Source organism: Oryctolagus cuniculus, chromosome 8 (assembly GCF_964237555.1).
Source record: "Oryctolagus cuniculus chromosome 8, mOryCun1.1, whole genome shotgun sequence".
Lineage (NCBI taxonomy): Eukaryota > Metazoa > Chordata > Mammalia > Lagomorpha > Leporidae > Oryctolagus > Oryctolagus cuniculus.
The window spans coordinates 41808404-41828153 of NC_091439.1; the positions used below are offsets into that span (position 1 = coordinate 41808404).

The 19750-nt window shown below is 47.6% G+C and overlaps 1 protein-coding gene and 1 long non-coding RNA gene across 2 annotated transcripts in view; both read right to left on the bottom strand.

Annotated features, from left to right (window-relative positions):
• FGF2 (fibroblast growth factor 2) overlaps window positions 1-19750 on the bottom strand; it is an 89512-nt gene that overhangs the window by 51091 nt on the left and 18671 nt on the right. The window lies entirely within an intron of this gene.
• Window positions 9993-14315, bottom strand: LOC138843494 (uncharacterized). Its single transcript, XR_011378259.1, has 2 exons — window positions 12826-14315; window positions 9993-12445 (listed from the first exon to the last, which is right to left on the bottom strand). It is a non-coding gene; the product is annotated as an uncharacterized lncRNA (long non-coding RNA).

Sequence of the window (19750 nt, forward strand, 5' to 3'; positions counted from 1 at the left end):
CTCCACTTCCAATCCATCTTCTGCTAATGTACACCCTGGGAAGGCAGCATATGATGATTCAAGTACTTGAGTACCTGCCACCCATGTGGGAGACATGGATGGAGTTCTAGGCTCCAGGCTTCGGCCTGCCCAGTCGTAGCTACTGTGGCCTTTTGCAGAGTGGATCACCATATGGAAGATCTTTCTCTCTCTCTCAAAGAAAAACTGATGGGGGGGAAGGGCAGTGTCGTGGCAGTGGGTTAAGCTGCCACTTATGACAATGACAGCCCATATGGCCACAGGTTACAGTCCCCAGTGCTCTTCTTTCAATCCAGCCCCCTGCTAATGTGCCTGGGAAAAGCCAACAGAAGATGGCCCAAGTGTTTGGGTCCCTGTACCCACATGGAAGACCAAGAGGAAGCTCCTGGCTTCAGTCTAGCCCATCTCTGGCTGTTGCAGTCACCTGGGGAGTGACCAGTAGATGGAAGATACCTCTGCCTCTCCCTTTCTCTTTATTTTAAATAAATAAAATGTACCTTTTAAAAAAAAAAGAAAAGAAAAACTAATGTAAAGACCATTGATTCCTTTAGATAATTTTTATTATATCTTCAGTTTCCACAGCAGATTGGAAAATGGAAGACTATGGGAACCCAGGGGCAGAACAGCCCACAGCCTAAATATTTAGTCTCCAGTACATTTAGATTTTTTTTCATTTCACAACTCATAGTTGACTGATGACTTAAGCAAGGCCCTATTCAAGTACATGGGATACAGCACTTACAGGAAAACATTCTCTGCTCTCGTGGAGTTCACATAATTTTTTTTTAAGATTTATTTATTTATTTGAAAAGCAGAATTACACGGGGCCAAAGGGAAGAGAGGGAGATACCCTCCATCTACTGGATCACGCCCTAAATGGCCGCAATGACCAAAGCTTGGCCAGTCTAAAACCAGGAGCTTCTCCTACATGGGTAGCAGGGGTCCAAACACTTGGGCCATTTTCCACTGCTTTCCCAGGCCATTAACAGGGAGATGGATCAGAATTGGAACAGCCAAGACATGAACCAGCACCCACATAGGATGCTGGCATTGCAACTTTACCAGCTACACCACAGCACTGGCCCCAACTTTACAATATATGGCAAGTTCGTTAAGGCCAAACAAATGCATCTTAATATAACATAATGGGATACCAAAATGAGATGAGAAGTTTCAGGTGATACAAATGATTTTACTCTAATACTCATGGAAAATATAAGAAATAATTCAGAGAGAAATCATTTGAAAATTATTTTCTGAAGGCTTATTCTATTTATCAAACACTGTTATTGACAGCCTCATCCTGTGGTCATGGGCTATCCTGCAACCCCGGTTTTTTAATTTCTTCCATTCTCAAATTTCCATAGTCTTTGAATTCTTTCACTGAGAACGAAGGATGCAGGGACAGAGCGGCAGGGACAGGAAGCATGAAGCTCAAAAACACCTTTCCTACCTGTTTTTTTTTTTTTGGCCAATTTACAAAGTAGAGGATGGGAGGGGATTATTTTTGTCTCAGAGAGCTGGGGTCAGCGCTGTGGCATAGTAGGTTAAGCCTCCACCTGGGGCACCAGCAACCCATATGGGCCTCAGTTGGAGCCCAGCTGATCCACTTCTGATGCAGCTCCCTGTTCATGGCCTAGGAAAGCAGTAGAGGATGGCCCAAGTGCTTGGGCCACTGCACCCACGTGGGAGACCCAGAAGAAGCTCCTGGCTTCAAATCAGCCAAGCTCTAGCCATTGGGGCCATTTGGGGAGTGAACCAGCAGATGGAGAGATGGAGTGAGTCAGTCTCTCTCTCTCTCTCTCTCTAGCTATCTTTAATTCTACCTCTCAAATAAATAAATAATCATTTAAAAAAAGTCTCAGAGGGGCTGGCGCTGTGGTGCAGTGGGTTAACGCCCTGGCCTGAAGTGCTGGCATCCCATATGGGTGCCGGTTTGAGACCTGGCTGCTCCACTTCCATTCCAGCTCTCTGCTATGATGGCACAAATCCTGGGGCTCCTGCACCCATGTGGGAGACCCGGAAGAGGCTCCTGGCTCCTGGCTTTGGACTGGCACAGCTCCAGCCATTGCAGCCAACTGGGGAGTGAACCATCGGATGGTAGACCTCTCTCTCGCTCGCTCTCTGTGCCTCTCCTCTAACTCTTTCAAATAAATAAATAAATAAATCTTAAAAAAAAAAGTCTCAGAGCTGAATGTCTACAAATTTTCATATTTTTCACTAGTAAAATAATTCCAAGAACTGCTCTGGTACACCCAAAACCTTCACTGTTTGAGTTTTCTTGCCATTTCCTTCAGCGTTTACTGACGGGAAGCTCCTCAGCCCCTGAGACGGTCATCGGCACTGCAAGCAAGAGCAGTCTTCTATCAGAGGCCTTCCTCAGCCCGAAGTGGAAGCCCAGCCTTCAGGAAAGCTGCTCTGTTTCCTCAGAGAACAATGCAGACAGGCCTTGAGGAAGTCAATATTCTAACATGCAACAAACTTGGAAGTCAGGCCTTCAGTCGGGGCTGGCAATTGCTATAAGCTGAGAAATAGTATCAAGAAAATCAACAGCTTGTGTCTCTAAATTTTAGTTCTATGATACAAATAAATTCCTTTAGCTACCTTATCAATCCCCTTGGTGTGTCCCTTGGCATAAATGGAGTTCAGCATTCAAAGAACACTACGAAAATACCTGTACTAAAACAGGTAGGGGCCGGCACTGTAGTGCAGTGAGTTAAAGCCATGGCCTGTGGCGCCAGCATGCCATATGGGCTCCAGTTCAAGTCTCGGCAGCTCCACTTCCGATCCAGCTCCCTGCTAATGAGCCTGGAAAAGCAGTAGAGGATGGCCCAAGTGCTTTGGCCCCTACACCTACGTGGGAGACCCAGAAGCAGCTCCTAGCTTCAGCCCGGCCCAGCCCAGTCATTGCAGCAATTTGGAGAGTGAACCAACAAATCGAAAATGGATCTCTCTGTCTCTCCTTCTCTAACTCTGCCTTCAAATAAATAAATAAATCTTAAAAAATAATTGGGATAGCACCCCAAAGGAGTTAAAAAATTTGTGTCCACACAAAAAAGTCTGTATACCACATCCAACTGAGTATGTCAACTTTATTCATAACTGCTCAAACCTGGACACAACCAAGACACCCTTCAGTAGGTGAACAGATACACGGAATGGCACCTCCACACAATGGAAACGACTTAGCACTACAAAGAAATGAGCTGTCAACCTGTGAAAAGACATGGAAGCAAATTCAAGTGAGAGAAGCCACTCTATAAAAGGGTATATATTGTATAATTCCAATGATATAACATTCTGGAAAAGGCAAAACTGTGCAAAATGGTTGCCAGGGCTTAGAGGGGATGAACAGGTAGAGGATGAAGGAAGAGCAGCACAGAGGACAGGAATTCCAGGGCAGTAAAACTACTCTGTATGAAACTACAATGGTGGATATGTCATTATACGGTTGTCCAAATCCACACAATACACAACACGTAGGGCCACCCTAATGTAAACAGTGGACTTTGGGTGATGACGATGGATCAGCGTAGGCTCATCCGTTGTGACAAACATACCACTCCAGTGGGGATGCTGATAATGGAGAAGCTATGCTTGTGCAGGGGCTACACTGGAAAACTGTATAACTCCAAGGCCTACAGGAACCATGCAGGTAACATAAGAGCAAAGCAGCTGGGTGGTAAGAAACAAGGAGGGCTGTGACAAACTGCAGAAGGCATATCCCCACTACTCAGTGCTGGGCAAGCTTTTAAAAGCTCTCAGGACCGGCGCTGTGGTGCAGTAGGTTAAGTTGCTGCTTGAAATGCCATCTCCCATATCAGGATGCCAGTTTGAGCCCTGGCTGCTCTGCTTCCCATCTAGCTCCCTGCTAATGCTAAAACAATAGAGGATGGCCCAAGTACTAGGACCCCTGCCATGTGGGATAGAGTTCTCGGCTCCTGGCTTTGACCTAGGGCCAGCCATTTTAGGAGTGAGCCAGCAGATGGAAGTTTCTTTTTCTCTCCCCATCTGTCTCTCCCCTCATCTGTCACTCAGCCTTTCAAATACATTTTTTAAAACGTAACACAGACACATGCACACACAAGTCAGTTGATGGAATTCAGTTTGTGGATCACCACGCTGAAATCCTTGTGTTGGCATCCATTAGCCTGCCTAGAGTACCCTGGAATCATAAGCAACTCAGAAAAAAAAAATAACCAAAAATACAGCTGCCTCAAGCAAGTACTTCTGCAACCAATCCAACTTCTCTGAGATGGAGCCCCTCTTGATTCCAACCTTCTCTTGGCAACTCTTCCTTCCTTTATGAAATGCTTCTTGGATGATTTCAGAACCTGAGGTTTTTCTCAAAGTAAGCACCCCAGAGATAATGCAACCCGCTTGGCTGGCCCCGCACCTCCCTGAGGGGTGAATGCCAATTATCTGGGGCTGTTTGTATTCCTGGCACGTCTTTCTGGATTGAAGAGTTCACAGTCAGCTACAAAAATCACACAATTCAGGCAGCTCCAGAACAGAAAACAGAGCAGCATGTGTGTGCCCAGGGGAGGAGGAGTTTGGGGGGGGGAGGCAAGTAGGGGCACGGGGTGGGGAAGGGAAGCTGCCCAGCGCGTCCCAGTTTTTTAGCTACTCTCTCCCACACAGTCATTCTGTTTGACTGGGAAAATCATTAGGAAAACACCTTTCCCAGCAGGCTTGAGACAAGAGTTTTCTTTGACTCTCATGAAAATAGCGCGGGCAGCACGTCGCTCAGTCACGAACGAGCATTTCTGCAGCCTCCGCTTTGGAAAACGCCGCTTCCAGCCAAGAGCCCGAGGGCCCAGCTCCAAAACTTCTGAGGAGGCCCTCGCAAGGAAAATTTGTCCCGCAGCCCCTGCGAGACGCACGCCGGGCGGACTGAGCAGGAAGCTGGAAGCAGCGCCTTTCCTGAGTTCCAGTAAGAAGCGGGGCCCCTTCGTTAGCTGCGCTGAGATTTAAAGGAATAAGACAGGACCACAGGAAAAAGAGCAGGGCCTCCTCACCAAGAACGCGGCTGCCCTGGAGTGGGAGCTGGCAGGTGGACCACCCCGGAGCCGATTCTTAGAGACAGCTCAGCTGCAATGCCTGCTGGATGCCAGTGGGGTAGAGGAGAGTCTTCCCCAAAATGTCTAATAGCCCTCACACCACTTCGACTACTGAGTTCCGTCCTGTCATTGGCTTCACAGAAACACTATACTTGTGGAAATAACAACAAATAACTGCTTGGTAAAATTCCGTAGGTTAAGACCTTTCTATGTTTCTCACTACAAAGATTATTTCTGGGGCTGGTGCTGTGGCATAGTGGGCAAAGCATCCCATATGGGCACCGGTTCAAGTCCCTGGTGCTCCTCTTCTGATCTAGCCCCCTGATAATGGCCTAGGAAAGCAGAAGAAGATGGACCAAGTGCTTGGGCCCCTGCACCCATTTGGGAGATCCAGAAGCAGCTCTTGGCTCCTGGCTTCAGATCGGCCCAGCTCCAAGTGTTGCAGCCATTTGGGGAGTGAGCCAGTGGATGGAAGGCCTTTCTCTCTGTCTCTGTGTCTGTAACTCTACCTTTCCAATAAGTAAATAAAAAAAAAAAGATTATTTCTTCATGTGAACAGGAAGCTGCTCTTGAAACATCCTCTACTAAAAAACTGTATCTAATCCAAAAGGTTTGCAGGTCTAAAAAAGAAGATATCATGGCCTTCCTCTCCCACGTATCTAGCACATTTCACATGTTCCATCTGCAAAAGAAACAGGAAAATAGGTACTCTCATGGTGCCATGCAACCAGCTAAGCCTTCATTCATCCCAGGAGTCTCGGCATCCACAGTACACACACAGAGTACCCAACAAGTGTCTATTTTTAATGGTGAAGATAATTCATGAAACTGCATTCTATATCCCCCTCCATTTAAAGCCTAAGAACATTCATCTTTTTGATTCTGCCATTACAAATGGTATGAAATTAACCAAGCTTTGCTTAAATTCCTCATCCAACAAACATTCATGAAGACTCATGTGCCAAGCACAGCAGTATGCAGGCCCTGGTACCATTCCACCTAGCAACGATAACTACAAAGAGAGATCAGGTGAGTATGGGTGCATTATCCAAGTTAGCCAGTAGTGCCATGAACAAATGATAACCTGAGAGTTTTTAGGATTTATTTATATTAAAAGCAAGGAGCTACAGATAGAGAGAAAGAGAGAGAGAAAGAGAATCTTCCATCCTCTGATTCACTCCCTAAATGGTCACAATGACCTGAGGTAGGCCTACTTGAAGCCAGGAGCTTCCTCTGAGTCTCCATGCAGGTGCAGGGGCAAAACATTTGGGCCATCTTCCACTGCTTTCCCAGACACATTAGCAGAGAGCTGGATTGGAAGAGGAGCGACAGGGACTTGAACCAGCACCCATATGTGATACCAGCGCCACAAGTAGTGGCTTTTATCCGCTACACCGTACACCAGCCCCACAACCCAAGATTCTTAACATTAAGGATTCCATTAAAAGGGACCAAAATTCTAACCTGAAATGTTTCAAGACTCCTGGTTTCCTCCTTCCTAATTCTCAAAAGTACAAATAACAACAACAAAACCCTTTCTTCTTGATATTTTTAAAAAGATATGTGTTTGAAAGTCAGAGTTACAGAGGGAGAGAGGAAGAAACAGAGAGATTTCCCTCCGCTGCTTCACTCCCAGATGGCCACAACGGCCACAGCTGAACCAGGCCAAAGCCACATGGATGGCAGAGGCCAAAACTCTTGGCTATCCTCTGCTGCTTTTCCCAGGCCATTAGAAGGGAGCTGGAATGGAAGTGGAGCAGCCAGGACATGAACCAGTATCCACATGGGACGCCAGCATTGCAGGTGGTAGCTTACCTACCATGCCACAAAATCAACCACTCCTCCTGACACCTTATCTTCAGGGTTTTTACTCTGCTTCCTTATCACTTCCTCTGTTCGCCTCTCTGTTCTAGGAGGTAACTGTTATGGGTAGAGTATGACTTGTTTCCTCAAAACTCATGCTGCTATTTAAATGCTGATGTCTTTAAGATTATTCATTTGATGGGGCCAGTGCTGTGGTGCAGCGGGTTAACTCCTGGCCTGAAGTGCTGGTATCCCATATAGATGCAAGTTCAAGACCCAGCTGCTCCACTTACAATCCAGCTCTCTGCTGTGGCTTGGAAAAGCAGTAGAAGATGGCCCAAGTCCTTGGGCCCCTGCACCCATGTGGGAGACCTGGAAGAAGCTCCTGGCTTCAGACTGGCATGGCTCTGGCTGTTGCAGCCAGTTGGGGAGTGAACCATTGGATGGAAGACCTCTCTCTCTCTCTCTCTGCGCCTCTCCTCTAACTCTTCAAATAAATAAATAAATCTTTATTTATTTATTTGACAGACAGTGAGAGAGAGACAGAGAGAAAGGTCTTCCCTTCATTGGTTCACCCCCCAAATGGCCACTATGGCCGGAACTATGCCGATCCGAAGCCAGGAGCCAGGTGCTTCCTCCTGGGCTCCCATGCGGGTACAGGGGCCCAAGCACTTGGACCATCCTTCACTGCCTTCCCAGGCCACAGCAGAGAGCTGGACTGGAAGAGGAGCAACCAGGACTAGAACCCGGCACCCATATGGGATGGCAGCACCGCAGGCAGAGGATTAACCAAGTGAGCCATGGCGCCAGCCCCATAAATAAATCTTAAAAAAAAAAAAAAAAAAAAAAAATTATTCATTTTAAAGGCAGCTACAAAGAGAAAGGGTCAGAGATTTTTCATCCCCAAATGGCTACAATGGCCACAATGAACCAGGCTGAAGCCAAGAACCTGGAACTCCAACCAAGTCACCCATGTGGATGGCAGGGACCTAAGCACATGGTTTACCCTCTGCTGCTTTCCCAGGCTCATTAGCAGGGATCTGGATTGGAAGTGGAGCAACCAGGACTCCAATCATTGTCCATCTGGGATGTCAGTGCCACAGGCAGCAACCCAACCCACTACGCCACAACACTGGCCCCAACTCGCATTTCTTAATGATTGATAGATTAACAGTAGAGACTTGACCTAGTTATGGCATCTGAGAGGTGAGTGTGGGGAGGGGTATTTACATCACAGGGGTCATGCCCCTTGGAGGATGGTTCTCACAAGAGGATGGTTATTTTGAGTTCAAGTTTGGCCTAGGCGGTCTCTTTCTCTGCTTCCTGTCCCATCATGTTTGTTCCTCCAAGCCCACTGTGACCAGCTTCTACCAACCAGACTACAGGGTCGCTGGGTCCTGAACTGTAACCTCCAAACTGTGAGATGAAATGAAGCCTTTCTTTCAGAGAAGCTCCTCCTGGGCATTTTTTGGCTAAAGTTATGACAAGTGGACTAATACAATGATATAGATGAACTCTAACTCTCGTTAAATAATTTCCTTCTTCATTTCCTGACTCTGGAGGGTAGATGATATAAAATAGTGAAAAATCACAAGTCACATAAATGGAGTTGGGTAAGGTAAATGATGATGCTTAGGTTTAATGCAATCATAGCTATAAACCTACTACATGTTCTTGAAAAGAAATGTCAAACACTGAAGGTGTTTAGGAAGTGCTTAAAGATGTAGCAAATCTCTGTCTGTCAAATAAATAAATAAAGATTTTATTTTCAAATAAATAAAGATTTATTTATTTACTTGAAGAGTTAGAGGAGAGGCAGGGAGGGAGGGAGGGGGGGGGGAGGGGAGAGAGAGAGAGAGAGGTCTTCCATCCGATGGTTCACTCCCCAACTGGCTATTGCAGTTGTTCCTGTGTAAGAAAAATAAGGATGAGGCCCCTTGCACAGCAAGAATGCACAACAGGAAGTAATGCCAAGGTTTCATGAAGTCTGGATTGTGACAAAAAGTGGCAAGTGTGCTCAGGTCTTCAAACTTGAAATATGAAAACTGATATGGAATGATCTGGATGGAAAGCTGATAAAATGAAGACATCCAGCTTATGACCAGCCCCAGTTCCATGATCAAAGATGGATTTGATTGGAAGTGAAGTTAGGTTCCAGCGGATAGAAGGACATCACAGCAGAGGTTTCCAGACAGCAAGGATTTTGAAACTGGAGACGTGGGGCTTCCAATGAACCACACCTCTTGATAATTACATCTTGTCTGGCCCCTCCCACATTCAATCTAGTCTTGGCCCTGTTGACTGAATTTAAGGGATATCAGCAAATGACATAAACAACAGCTGCTGCACTGTCGCTTCCACTCTTGGAACTTGCTGTGGCGATCCAGCCACTCGGTAAAAAAGCCCAAGCCAGCCTCAGGGAGGGACCACAAGGAGAGAAAGACCCTCAGGTGCAGTCACCCTTGCCCAGTGCCTGCCAAGTAAGCAAAGCCATTCAGATTTTCCTGACACTGGCACCATTTGACTGACACTGTGCAAGAAACCCCAAACTAACTAGCAGAGCTACACAGCTGCACTCCAGTCAACCCAGAGAACTATGAGAACTATCATGAACTTCCTGATACTTGATATACAGCAACAGGTAACAGAAACAATGCAGGACAGATGAACTGTAACATTCTAAGGCATTTGGCAACCAGTTAAGATGCTGGCAAAGATGCCCACGTCCCACATGAGAATATCTGGATTGGATAACTGCCTCAGGTTTCTGACTGCAGCGCCTGCAAGCCAGTGTGATGGGTCTAGTAATTGGGCTCCTACCACCCATATGGCAGACTTGGATGGAGCTTTTGGCACCTGGTTCCAACCTCAGCCCAGCCCTGGCCTTTGCAGGAATTTCGATAGTGAATAAATGGATGGGAGCTCTATTTCTCTGCCTCTCAAACAAAACAGATTCTAAAAGGGAAGGGAGATTTAGGAATAACAAACAACAGTATAATACCTACTTACTATTTGCCAGTATTATTTCACATAACTCTGCTTATGTTATCACAACAATACAAATATGGTAGCCAGCATTAGCCAGCATCCCAAACTGGTAGATGAGGGAAGTTTTTTTTTTTTTAAAGATTTACGTATTTATTTGAAAGGCAGAGTTCCAGAGGCAGAAAAAAAGACAGGAGAGAGAAAGAGAGAGAGAGAGAAAGAGAGAGAGAGAGAAAGAGAGAGAGAGAGAAAGAGAGAGAGAGAAACACTTCCATGCGCTGGTTCACTTCACAGATGGTTGCAACAGCAGAAGCTGAGCCCATCCAAAGTCAGGAGCCAGGAACTTCCTCTGGGCCTCCCATGTGGATGCAGGAGCCCAAGGACTTGGGCCATCTTCTACTGCTTCCTAGGCCACAGCAGAGAGCTGGATTGGAAGTAGACCAGCCACGACTTGAACCAGAGCCCAAATGGGATGCTGGCACTTCAGGTGGTGGCTTTACCCACTATGCCACAGTGCCAGCCCCAGGAAGTAATATTTAAATAAAGTAACTTAACCAAATAAAGTAAATTACCCATAGAACTGATGTGGAAAAGCTGAGAAATAAACCCAGGTCTGCCTGTTGCAGATGTGAAAAATAAATCTGATAGGACCAGGAAGAAGAGCTGCTTAATTACAGTTCTGCATTCCTTAATTTGAAGGACAGCTGTTCACATCCTAGGGCGGAATCCACTCCAGTCCCTATTTAGAAAGCCAGTGCCTGCTTGTCATTCCACCTCTGTATTTCAGCTCTGATAACAACTACCTCCTAGAGCTGCAGTGAAAGCCACGTTTTGGCAGACAGACCCTAGCCTCACACATCTGTCTGCATTAGGATCCAAGGCTGGTTCACGGCCTCCAGCCACCTCCAGCGACGGGCCTTGGCGCTGGGCTCATCCTCTTCTCTTCTAGCTACACCTCTTTCTGATGACATTATCAGCCCTGCCCAAAACTGAATCTTTGAACCTCCAGCACAAGTGGAGTAGGAAATTCTGAGACATCAGCCAGCCAGAGTTTCTGGTTCAAATTAGGGAGGCCAGACGCCAGGTTGGTAAATCTCTTTGCCGAATGCAGCACCAGAGAGCAGGAGGTGGCAATCTTCCTCCACGGCCCCTGGAAGCCCATCACTTCGTTTCCTCATCTGCTGCTCATCAAGCCACAGCTGATCGCAACAACACTGACACTGTGCCCAGATCCTAGGACTCATCTGTGTTCATACATGGGACGGGGGAGAGAGGCTGAATGAAGATACCAACAAGGAAGAGGTCTTCCCTTCCCAGAGACTCTCTGCTTAGACCAGGTCTTCTTCTGCTTCATAATGAAGACAAATGGTTAATTCCTATAGCTTATACAGTTTTTTTTTTAAAGCCATTTAAAAGATACTAAAGTAATAAAGCATATAGCTCCTGGCTCCACTACTTACCATTCCATCCCAAAAAAGGAGCCTAAAATCACAAGGATTGAATGTATTTCCTTCTCCTGTGCCACAGAAACGAGTCACTTTGTTTTCTTTTGCTCCTTCACTCTTGTCAGATTTGGAACCGCCCTGTGAGCACAGTGCTAAGAGCCCAGAAGACTAATTACTCAGGAGCACTGAATAGGAACGTCTGTTCCATCCCAATCCTTTTCTTGCTTGTTCGTAGTTTGGGTTTTTTTTTTTTTTTCCTTTTTCTTCCTTTCTCTTACACTTTCTACTTCCTTTATCCTGCCCGCTTCCTTGACTTAGTGTATTCTGTCTGCTTCCATCAAAAGGTCTATGAAGCAGTGTAAGAGGGACAAAATTCAGTTACCTAGAAATTCATTCACCATGGAGGAACAAGGAATGGCCTCAAGCCTAGACAGCAATTTTGTGTGAGATGCTCTGAACTAAAACCTCTGACCTCAAATTGGCCCTCAAGTAATTTTTTCTAAGACCAGAAACAAATGTCTCCTTTTGCTCAACTCACACCTTTTCCTGGATCTATTTTTCCATAGAATTTCATAAGTAGTCTACTATCTCCAAGGTAATGGTGATTCAGAATCCAGGCATATTATTCAGGATGGACAATGCAAAGGGTCAAGATTTACACCTTTTTCAGATTCATGGAAAGATCTCTTAAATACTGTCCATTCACTGGTGGTTTTAAAAACAGAAAACAGCCTCCTACCAGATGTTTCCTGTACCCCCACCCCAGACTGCTCCCCCTGCTGGTCACCACAGGCCACTGCAACTTTGATGGGGGCCAGCCACCATACAATGGGCAAAACCAAGTCTTCAGAGTGGCCAATTTCAACTCTGTTCAGGCCTCTCCCCTCTTAGCATAGGAAGCCTTTTTCTGGTTTCCTGGAATAGCTTCCATAGCTATTACTTTTCACTACTGTATGGAAGTCCTCTGTCCTTCAAGCTTCATAGTAGCCAGGTTAGACACCCTCACCTCTTCTGTGTTGGTCTCATCACAGACTGGACACTTTTACTCGCTGATAACTTCACATTATGGTTCCCCTACATCTCTCATCATCATCTTGAAAGACTTCAAGTTTCATGCAAAAATTCTACCAAAACCTTGACTCAGGGCCGGCGCCGCGGCTCACTAGGCTAATCGTCCGCCTAGCGGCGCCGGCACACCGGGTTCTAGTCCCGGTTGGGGCGCTGGATTCTGTCCCGGTTGCCCCTCTTCCAGGCCAGCCCTCTGCTGTGGCCAGGGAGTGCAGTGGAGGATGGCCCAGGTGCTTGGGCCCTGCACCCCATGGGAGACCAGGAAAAGCACCTGGCTCCTGGCTCCTGCCATCGGATCAGCGCGGTGCGCCGGCCGCAGCGCGCCGGCCGCGGCGGCCATTGGAGGGTGAACCAACGGCAAAGGAAGACCTTTCTCTCTGTCTCTCTCTCTCACTGTCCACTCTGCCTGTCAAAAAATAATAAAAAAAAAAAAAAAAAAAAAAAACCTTGACTCAAAGATGCTTGCATTATCAAATCGAGCAACCTGCATCTACCACTCCCAAGACCATCCTGGAGCTGTGTCATCTTGATCTCCAGTAAGTAACTGCATTTCTCTCTCCTGGCTTTTCAGCCTCACTGGCTTTACTGAAACAGACTCTACCATTACTTTACAAGACAGGCTTCACGTTGTTGTCGGTATAGACTCTGCTCCCATAGCTCAGCCCTTCTCCGTTTTCTTGCTGGCACTTTTAATACTGAACTATAATTCTGGATGGGTAAGGCTTCTTCATTCCCGAACTTGCACTGTTGAACACACACAGTGGAAATGACACACATGTACACTAGAATTTTTGGGAATGTGGTGTCTCCAGCCTCATGTGGGCTCTCAGCAAATGTTCAGTAACTGTGGCATTGTCCTAGTCACTTTCCTCTCGAATCCTCCATGGCAGCCACACCTCTCTCAGAGGGCATTCTCTCCCTCCTAATTCAAAGAAAACACTGAGTATCACAGATGTACCTCAAGGTTCCTTTACAAAAGCACAAAAAAAAAAAAAAATGTGCTATCCAAGCTCAGGCCATTATTTAGGGAACGATTTATGTTACAGAAACTAAGCCATCAGCCAGTTTGTCATTTTGTGCCATTTTGCTATGAAATTGGCACATTGCAATTTCTGTATTTGATGGGATTGGGGCATGATTTTTTAGCATACAAGTCAGGAGGCACTTGGCCCTGAGGACATAAACTACGTGCCCATCAAGGAGATCCAGTTGTATTCCCCTGCACGTGGCCCACTGGCTAAAGCCACTCTCACACATCCCCAGCTCTCCCACAGCTGTGACAGTGACATAGTCTGGAACACTAGAAAAGCATTTGGATTCCACCTTGTCTGAGTTCTGTGTTAGCTTGGACCTCTCAGGAGGCTTGGCCAACCTACGCTGGTGCCCTGCTCCTACCCAACAGCAGCTTTCCTCCACAAGAAAGGAAGATGATGCTCTGGCAGAAGCAGCAGACACTTCCAGCCACAGACCAGAACGTGATGCTGAGAAAACTGACACGCAGAGTGAGTGTCTGGCATAGCATTACGACGCTGCTTGGAACGCCTGCATCCCTTATTGGAGTGCCTGGTTCAAGTCACAGCTCTGTTTCTGTTTCCAGTTTCTTGCTAATGCACACCCTGGGAGGCAAAAGAGGCCCAAGTATTTGAGTCTCTGCTACCACGTGGAAAACCTTGATTGAGTTTTGGGTTCCTGGCTTTGGCCTGGCCCAGCCATGGCTGCTATGGACATTGGGGGAGTGAGCCAGCAGATAGAAGATTTTTTTCTGTGTCTGACTTTCAAGTAAAATGAAAAATAAATGTTTTTTAAAGGTAGCACTTGTGCTACCTGAACAGACTGCAGTCTCAAACCGATTCAGCTCTGGGATGAGGGATGAGCAGGGGCAACGCTGGGACAGCTGGCAGCAAACAGAGACGCGGGGACGCGGTAATCATTTCCTGCCCTGACCAGAGGTCTCAATCCAGGCCACCATGCGCTAAACAGCTCCGCATGTAAGCATCCCTGTGATCTTCTTAGGAACCCTTTTTGTTTGCTGGTGTAATCTAATAATGTTCTTCCTTCTGAAACAGGATCGTTATTCCGGTTTTCAGAAATTGAAGCAGAATGAACCCATACACCTTGCAGGAAGGAAAAGAAAAACTAGAAGCAAGAAGTGAGATTCCGTGCCCCAGGCAAGTTAGGGGCTGAGGAAGGGGCTGGCCCTCTGGAGGCCTCACTGGTGAGCTGGGGACCAGAGCAAAATTTAACCTCCGGAGACTGCGAGGAGGCCACCAGGACCTCTCTGTCAGGAACGCCCTGACCCGCGTCTCAGCGAGTTCCTGGGTCCTATCCAAGCCATGGCTTATTCACTTTCCTCTCCAGGCACTCAGGTCAGTCTAGGCTCTGTGTCAAGGGGAGCCGTGAGATGGTTAATTCAATGTGTCAACTTGGCTGACCAGGGTGTCCAGATAATTGGTTAATCATTCTTCTGGATGTTCCTGTTAGGAAGTTTTTGAATGAGATTTGCATTTCAATCAGAGGACTCCCCCCCCCACACCCACCCAGAAACTGGTGTTTATTTTCCATCAACCTCATTTGCATGTTTGCTTCAGAGACTGTGACAAACAGCTTAAGACCACTCAGTGTTTGTTCCCACCCACTCGGTGGCCTGAGCAGTGGGCGCTGCAGACCAGTGTTCAGCAGCAGGCTGAACACTCCAGTCTTCAGTGGGGAACTGCTGAATAGGCACACAGGGCCCCTGCACGCCTTCAGACCAGCCTGCAACCTCAGGCTGAGTAGCAATGAACTCAGGCGCCGGGGCCGTCCATTCACCCTGAAACTCCTCCTTGGCTACAGCATTTTTTTGCGGTGGCCTGCTCCTTTTTTCAGTCTCTTCAGGATCTCTGCAGAAGTAGAGATCAGGCATAACCTCCCAGGGGTGTTCACAGGAGATGATACCATGCATGCACAGAACCTCCTGGGCCAGCATCCGCCACATGAGACCCACTGAGTGGGCTCCCTTGTTGTTGCATGGGTGGCACTGTGCATGTAGTGCAGAGGAGAGTCTGTTACACAGAGAAATGGTAGGCAGGTTCACGTAAGATGTCTCTGTGAGAGGCTCGTGGTCCGCCCTCGATCAGTAACCACCAGAAGCTGTGGTTCCCGGAAGGCTGCATGGATCTGGTTAGTGAAGGTTCCAGGTGTGAAGTGGCCAGCACAGAGGACTTCCAGCAAAGCAAGCAGACTGCCTCCCCTGCCCTAAGTGGATGGGCCTGATTCAATCAGTCAAAGGCCTGACCAGAACAAGATTAAAGGGGGAAATTCTGCCAGCAGATGGCCCTTGAACTTGAGTACAACCTCAACTCTCCCCCAAGCTTCCAGTCTACCAGCCTCGGACTTGGACTTGCTAGCCTGTAGAATCATATCAGCCAATTAGTGAAAAATCAGTCAATGTCTTGATAGATGGATCTCCTATTGACTCTGCTTGTGGGGAGCAACTCGGACTATACTGTTACTGGAATTAAGACTTATTCTATGCATCTGCTCTCCCACAATATGGCGCTGGGAGAGGAGGAAACAGCTTCTACACAGCTGCCTCCAGTTCAACCATTAAACTGTAGGACCTGCTCCTGATTGGAGGAGAGCAGCGTACTTGGCGTGTGGGTAGCAGAGTTGGGATTGGTGGAAGAGGACTATAAAGGAGGAGAGAGACAACATGCACCGGGAACATCTATCTGAAGGAACACCTGTGCAGCCCCCGAGAGAGCCAGCCGGCCAGCGGTGTGCCACTCCCCCGCGGAAGTGGGGAAAGTGGCCAGGGGGAACCGCCCTTCCACGGAGGTGGAAGGGTCGGTAGCCAACCCGGGAAGAACCAGCAGCAAACCCGGGGAGGGCAGAGCAGACAAAAGAACAGCGCAGGGTCCTGTGTTGTTCCTCCACGAAGAGGGGGAGCGACATAATGGTGCCGTGACTCGGATAGGAAACCTAGGCAGGGTTTAGTGTCGCTCCTCCACGAAGACGGGGAGCGACACTGCTTCTCTAAGAACTCTGACAAAACAGACCTTCTAGAAGTCAAACTGCTATTTCATCGGGTAACCAGCATCTGTTCTGTTGCCATTATTCGCGATGAGACTCCAAAGCCAGGATGACTCCAGTGATCTCCAGCACTCACACACCAAACCCAGTGCACACCCAGTCCACATGCGCCTTCTGTGCTCTCCTCCCACCCCCACACTGCCTCACCACTCCTGTGTGTTCTCATCCAGTCCTTCCCAAGTCACCGTTCCACTAGCTTGAAAGCAGTTTCCCACTGAACCAGTTCTAATTGTATCACCTTAGAGAAGTAAGAGCATTAGGCAGAGCATGTTCAGGGTTAGATTCTGCCTGCAAGCAGTGTTTCGTCGCCCCCTGGTATGCCGGCCCACCCTGCAACAGTCACAGGCCCCATCCTAGGAGTGGGCACTTGGCACAGTGCTTAAGATGCTGGCTCAAGTACTTGAGGCTTTGCCGCCCACATCGGAGACCTGGATAGAGTTCCTGATTCCTGGTTTTAGCCTGACCCAGCCCCAGAGGCTGTGGCCATCTGGGGAGCGAACCAACAGATGGAAGATCAGTCAGATGATCTTTCTTTCTCCACCCCCCATCTCTCTGTCACTCTACCTTCCCTATAAATCAGTCTTTACTTTTTTTTAAAGATTTGTTTATTTATTTGAAAGAGTTACACAGAGAGGAGAGGCAGAGAGAGAGAGGTCTTCCATCCGATGGTCCACTCCTCAACTGGCCGCAACGTGTAAAGCTGCACCGATCCAAAGCCAGAAGCCAGGTGCTTCTTCAGGGTCTCCCACATGGGTGCAGGGGTCCAAGAACTTGGGCCATCTTCCACTGCTTTCCCAGGCCATAGCAGAGAGCTGGATTGGAAGTGAAGCAGCTGGGTCTCAAACCAGCGCCCATAAGGGATGCCGGTGCTTCAGGCCAGGGCATTAACCCACTGAGCCACAGCGCTGGCCCCAGTCTTTACTTTTTAAATCACAAATACATAGGTAAAGATTAAAGGTTTCCCTTCATAGGCCGGCGCCGCGGCTCACTAGGCTAATCCTCCGCCTAGCGGCGCCGGCACACCGGGTTCTAGTCCCGGTCGGGGCGCCGGATTCTGTCCCGGTTGCCCCTCTTCCAGGCCAGCTCTCTGCTGTGGCCAGGGAGTGCAGTGGAGGATGGCCCAGGTGCTTGGGCCCTGCACCCCATGGGAGACCAGGAAAAGCACCTGGCTCCTGGCTCCTGCCATCGGATCAGCGCGGTGCGCCGGCCGCATCGCACTGGCCGCGGCGGCCATTGGAGGGTGAACCAACGGCAAAAGGAAGACCTTTCTCTCTGTCTCTCTCTCTCACTGTCCACTCTGCCTGTCAAAAAAAAAAAAAAAAAAAAAAAAGGTTTCCCTTCATTTCTTCTTCCCCAATCTCATTTCTCTCTCCAAACTTACAGACTTTGTTAGCAGTTTGGATATATTTTCAGATAGAGTCTATATATTTACTACATAAGTGCAGTATTTGTGTGCATTTTCATAAACAGGGTAATATTTTCAGTTTATGTAATGGACACTGACCAGATCATCCCATTCCAGTGCATATGAATTCATTTACCACATGCAGGGCCATGGCCTGTAAGCTTTAGATTTCTGAATGGGGCTACTGCAACAATTTCCTGACTGTACTCCTTACTCCCAGCCTTACACTCCCCAGTCCCTTTCTCCCACCCCTCTGAGAGACTGCACAAATCCTATCCTCTTAGATAAACCCTGATAAAAAGTCTTCATGCTCCCAGGATAAACACCACAGTGCTCAGATGGGTTTACAAGGCCCATCGCACCCCAGTCTCTGCTCTACCCGGCTGGCTGATCTTAGTTCTTACCATCACCCTGCACTCTGGCCACTCTGAACCTCTTGCAGTTCCCAAACACATCGCCCCTGGCATTGCCTCCTTGGCCAGCAGGCCCGTGCCCGCCCTGTCTGGCAAACACCTCCCCGAGTCTAGCATCTTACTCAGTGGTCACCCCTGTTGGAAGCCTCTCGCGACTTCCCCCGTTAGAATTTATGGCTCCCCTAGGCATGACCTCATGGTACCACAGGACACACCACAAGCCAGGCAGGCATAACACTTTACTGCCCTCACTGATTTCATCTCTGTCTTGTCCTGCCAGATGACACGCCTCCTCCGGAACAGGAGCCGTATTTTATTTGAATTCCCCAGGCTTTGGAACCCAATGCCATAGGTGACAATATAGTAGATGTTTTTCAGCTAAAACATCCAATCAATGAATATATATTTTTATTGAGGTATGTTGATTGGTCCCAAAATACATTTAGAGCAAAGATCCCGATGATATACAAAGACAAAGAAAGAACTTCAAAAACTCTGCTTTTAAATAAGGCAAACAAAAATTAAGGCCGAAAATTGGTGAGGTCAGAAGTGAGAATGTAACACTTGCAAGAAGCAGGCCACAGAATCGGCTTGCTAAGTAGCCAGTAGCAAAAACAAGCTTCCCAGAGCCCATAAAGTAAAAATAAACCAGACGCTAAGGGAAAGCCAGAGTTCGATCTGACACGGACATCAAAGAAAAATTTTTGCCAAGGGACCTCAGAGTGGACCCTAGGCAGCAAAATGAACAGCAGCCTTAGACATTTCTCACACACTTCACAGAGATGTTTTCCACAAAATCACTTACCATAAAGTCCAGCCGCACACGGACACACAGTTTGGTAAACACTCTTACTTTCACACATGTGGTTCAAAGTGCTTTTCCTGCTAACAGCCAGGTTAGTTAGAAGACATATTTTTGTATCTAGTGATTGTGCCCACAATATACATTTTGCACCATGTATAATTCTTACAGAATCTGATACAATGCTTTGTATCCTCCCCTCCAGAAAAGCAACCTTGACCCTGAACATTTGGCATCTATTTACAGGGGCTCCTGGAAATCTAAACCTGGAGGAAAGATGAAAAGATGTACCACACATCCTTCCCCCAAGACCTGTCAAAGTCTCTTGCTGGTCTCCCTACGCAACACAACCCGGGGCTTAAACTGCCAGGCGTGGTGGAAATTAGGCTCCTCCTAGAAAAGCCAGAGTGTTCCTAACAGGAACATTCACCCGCTGCTGGAGGTGATACGCCCAGGCAAGGCCAACATGTCCAAAATCCTACAACAGAAACGCTCTACAGTTCGACACCATAAAGCAAGGCCAAAAATAATCTTTGTCTGGAAAGTATTCAGAGTAGGTGTAACCAAACAGATATCCCAACTGCCTCTTTTATTTTTTTTTTATTTCATTAAGCACTCAGAGAATATGTAATTTTGGGTGATATAACTTTCTGCAGAGCCTTCCAAGAAAAATTAGTTGA